This window comes from Mandrillus leucophaeus, unplaced genomic scaffold (assembly GCF_000951045.1).
Source record: "Mandrillus leucophaeus isolate KB7577 unplaced genomic scaffold, Mleu.le_1.0 Scaffold78, whole genome shotgun sequence".
In the NCBI taxonomy this organism is placed as follows: Eukaryota; Metazoa; Chordata; class Mammalia; order Primates; family Cercopithecidae; genus Mandrillus; species Mandrillus leucophaeus.
In genome coordinates, this window is record NW_012108474.1 from 2,129,897 (window position 1) to 2,134,558 (window position 4,662).

Sequence of the window (4,662 nt, forward strand, 5' to 3'; positions counted from 1 at the left end):
TCCCTCTGTTCCTCCTGGTCCCTCCGGCATGCATGTCTGGCATAAGCCAGCAATAGCAATAAGCAGAATCCTTTTTTCTCTCTTTTTTTTTTTTTTTAGAAAGAGTCACACTCTGTTGCCCAGTCTGGAGTGCAGTGGCGTGATCTCGACTCATTACAACATCTGCCTCCCTGGTCAAAGCGATCCTCCTGCCTCAGCCTCCCTGGTAGCTGGGACTACAGGCACATACCACTACACCAGGCTAATTTTTGTATTTTTAGTAGAGATGGCGTTTCACCATGTTGACTGGGCTGGTCTTGAACTCCTAACCTCAAGTGATCTGCCCACCTCGGCCTCCCAAAGTGTTGGGATTACAGGAATGAGCCACTGCACCTGGCCAGCAGAATCCGTTTAAAAGAAGAGCCTCAACCTAGGCTTCATGGATTTGGGGTCCAGGAACATGACAGTTTATGCAAATTCCACACATGGGTACAAGCACTGCTCTGGGGAGAGGGTCATAAGCTCCCATCAGATAGGCAAAAGGTATATAATATATAAGATGCTCAGGAGGGCATGGTGGCTCATGCCTGTAATCCCAGCACTTTGGGAGGCCGAGACCAGTGGATCACTTGAGCCCAGCAGTTTGAGACCAGCCTGAGCAACACTGTAAAACCCCATCTCTACAAAAAATACAAAAATTAGGCCGGGCATGGTGGCTCACGCCTGTAATCCCAACACTTTGGGAGGCCAAGGTGGGTAGATCACAAGGTCAAGCGATCGAGACCATCCTGACCAATATGGTGACTAAAAATACAAAAAAGGTCGGGCGCGGTGGCTCATGCCTGTAATACCAGCACTCTGGGAGGCTGAGGCAGACAGATCACAACATCAGGAGATCAAGACCATCCTGGCTAACATGGTGAAACTCCGTCTCTACTAAAAAATACAAAGAAATTAGCCGGGCATGGTGGTGGGCCCCTGTAGTCCCAGTTACTCGGGAGGCTGAGGCAGGAGAACGGCGTCAACCTGGGAGGCAGAGCTTGCAATGAGCCAAGATCGCACCACTGCACTCCAGGCTAGGTGACAGAGTGAGAGTTCGTCTCAAAAAAAAAAAAAAAAAAAAATTAGCAGCGTGTGGTGGCATAAGCCTGTAGTCCCAGCTACTGCGGAGGCTGAGGTAGGAGAATGGCGTGAACCCAGGAGGCGGAGCTTGCAGTCAGCCGAGATCGCGCCACTGCACTCCAGCCTGGGCGACAGAGTGAGACTTCGTCTCAAAAAATAAATAAATAAATAAATAAATAAATAAAATAAAAATAAATAAACCATACATAGTACCTCCCTCCAAGAAAGAAAAAATTGAAGAGTGTCCCACTATTGTCCTAAGTGTTAATAATAGACTATTGTGTGTCACCATCAATTTCCATCAAAGCAGTCAGAGCAAACCTCTCAGAGCTGAGTCAGATGCTGTCACTGCTCTGCTCCAAACCCCAACCTGCTACTCCATCCAGAGTAGAAGCCAGCGCACTCTAACAGCCTCCGAGGCCTTCTTCATGGGTGCCCCATCTCTTCTCAGATCAGCTCCTGCTGGCCTTGAACTCCTGGGCTCCAGCCACACCAGCCCCTCGGTGTTTCCCTTCGTTAACCCTTTAGCTTCCACATCAAGTCTTTGCTCAAACGTCACTCTCCCATGCAGCGTGCCTTGTGGAAAATCACACATGCTATGGCTCTCTAGGTCCTCCTGACTCTGTTCCACCTGTTCTCCTTAAATATTTCATAATTCATGGACATATTATCTTCATTATTTATTCTCTGTCTCTCCCTGCTGGAGTGTAAACTCCATGAGGGTAGAAATATGTGTCCATTTTGTCATTGTACCCCAGAACAGCACCCAGCACACAGCACGTGCTCAGTAAATGAGTTCACTGAAGAGCAATTTGGGGCATGCACATCATCTCCCATGGTGCTGCCTTCAAGGAGACAACCTCCATGTGTTGGATGTGCAAGGTTCAGAGTACTCATATAAAAACCAGAGTCTCATTATTTGACACCATTCCTCATAGTAATTCTATCTTTTAAAAATGCTGATAATGGTTTGGTCAAAAGCACACATTGCTTTATAATTCTGTCACTGCTGATGCTTTGTCACAGACCAGCAGAGGGAGCTTATGTTTTAAATGATACACTACGTACTCTACTCACAGCTTCCTGAGATGGCGAAGGATTCATTACTCCATTTCTTTGGCAGTTCTGGGTTGATGGTTACGTCTGCACTATAAAGCACCCTGGGAATGCTCACAGGCACTAACGCCTCATCTCCCCAGTCTGGCTCCCTTGATTTCATGCTGTAGTAAACTGTAACTCCTTTAACAATAACTCCAGGGGATCATCTGGGCATTTAATGTGCAGTTATGAGCTAATGATACTATACAGAGAGTACTGTGTGTGTGCGCGCATGTGTGCATGTGTGTTATCAATGTCCTAGCAGTAAAAGTTATTTGAATGTAGCAAAACTGAATTTACCTATTAATCAATAATTTAGCATCTGAGCAACAAAACTGATCTCTCAAAGATCATCACAATGAATTATACTTTAAAATTTAATCTGGTTTTTCACTTTTTTTTTTGAGACAGAGTCTCGCTCTGTCGCCAGGCTGGAGTGCCGTGGCACCATCTCAGCTCACTGTAATCTCCGCCTCCCAGGTTGAAGTGATTCTCCCGCCTCAGCTTCCCGAGTAGCTGGGACTACAGGCACGTGCCACCACGCCCACCTAATTTTTATATTTTTAGTAGAGACAGGGTTTCACCATGTTGGCCAGGATGGTCTCAATCTCTTGACCTTGTGATCGGCCCGCCTTGGCCTCCCAAAGTGCCAGGATTACAGTCGTGAGCCACCGCGCCAGCCTTTTCTGTTGTTTTCTTTTTTAAGACAGAGTCTTACTCTTGTGGCCCAGGCTAGAATACAATGGCACGATTTCAGCTCACTGCAACTTCCGCTTCCTGGGTTCAAGCGATTCTCCTGCCTCAGTCTCCTGAATAGCTGGGATTACAGGTGTCCACCACCAAGCTCAGCTAATTTTTATATTTTTAGTAGAGACTGGGTTTCACCATGTGGACCAGAATGGTCTCGAACTCCTGACCTCAGGTGATCCACCCATCTCAACCTCCCAAAGAGCTGGGATTACAGGCATGAGCCACCACATCCAGCCTCACATTTCTTTAGTAAAGATATCAAAGTTCATTGTAAGTTTTTTTAAAAGTTATATAAAGTAATTTTTACTTCTAATTTGAATTAAATTCAGGCTGAATTTTCATTCTTAAATATACTGTACAAATATTGAAATGTGTTCAGTCACTTCCAAAGGGATAAAAAATTTCACAAAGTTTTTTTACCTGGATTAGTTGTAATAATGGTTTTTGAGATTACAGTTGCTGTCATGCAGTTCCGAAATTTGTCAAAACTTATTCTTACATCTGAGACAAATATTACTGTTTGGGAAAAAAGCCATTTACAATTATTACATGGGGGGATATAAAATTACAAATATTAGACATAATCATTTAATGATGATACCTGTTTCTCGTGGCATCCAGCTCTGTGCAAGTAGAATGGATTCATTATCCCAACTGCATTGTTTAAAAAGAAGTAATACAAATTGAATACACTAGAAAAAACTGACAGTGACACATTATTTACAACAATAAAAGAAAGCTTCAGTGGCTGGGGTCAGCCATCCCCAAAGTGGTCAAAGACCTCCTGGTCTTAAGGATACCAGCTTCCTCCCAGGGAGAATTTAACACCTCCATGAGCGAACATTCCTTCAACACACACTCTGCTCTAGTAATACTCTGCTCTGCCAATTCTTTATTTTTCTAACAATCACTCCAGGCTAGTTAGAACTAAAGCCTAAAAACTTTAAAGTCACACTTTCAGACCCTGAAGTGTCCCCCAGGAGATATGAAGGTTCAGGGGCCTTGATGGATTGAAAGCATTTTTCAAATCATTTCCTTTGGTACCCAGGCATCAGGGGTCTAGACAATGCCTTGTTGTACCTAGCAGTGCTTCAGGGTGCAGTCCCCGCCCTGGCCCACATGCCCTGTGCCCTGCCCTGCTCCAGGATACTTTCCAGGAAGCACAGAGGGAAAGTCTGGCTTGTTCCATGGGACCTAGTAAACCACCATTTGTTATAAAACAGAATTCAACAATAAAACTGGTCACAGTGGAGTCCTCCTAAGCAAGTTCCATGCCATCTAAAGACCTCATTTTAAGGGGGTGTCTATAACAACTCAACATTCAAGAGAGAGGTTTATTTTTTAAAATATCATTCATCTCCTATCATTATCCTCTCGATATGAAGTCCATCATATTTTTGATAAAATGAAAATGTCCTGGTGATAACAACAGGGATTTCACAATTTGGAACAGACGTCGGTGGTTACCATGTCATTGCAAAAGAAGACTCTGTTTCATCGTAGAGTCTAACTTCACACCTCTGGCCTTTTCTCCGGTCTGAAGTTGTGAAGTATTTTGGCTCTCCAACCTTAGAAATGGAAAGAAATCATTACTCTTCACCTGTATGTAGAAGTATTTAAGTTTTGTTTTTTTTTTTTGAGACGGAGTCTCACTCTGTCGCCCAGGCTGGAGTGCAGTGGCCGGATCTCAGCTCACTGCAAGCTCCGCCTCTC

General features: G+C 44.4%; 1 long non-coding RNA gene across 1 annotated transcript in view; it reads right to left on the reverse strand.

The window, feature by feature from the left end:
- Nucleotides 1-3,343: 3,343 nt before the first annotated feature.
- Nucleotides 3,344-4,662, reverse strand: part of LOC105529737 — a 13,264-nt gene continuing 11,945 nt past the window's right edge. Inside the window, exons 4-6 of the long non-coding RNA XR_001004558.1 lie at nucleotides 4,417-4,517; nucleotides 3,551-3,603; nucleotides 3,344-3,465 (exon numbers count right to left, since the gene is read on the reverse strand). This is a non-coding gene — a long non-coding RNA (uncharacterized LOC105529737). The remainder of the gene's footprint in view (nucleotides 3,466-3,550; nucleotides 3,604-4,416; nucleotides 4,518-4,662) is intronic.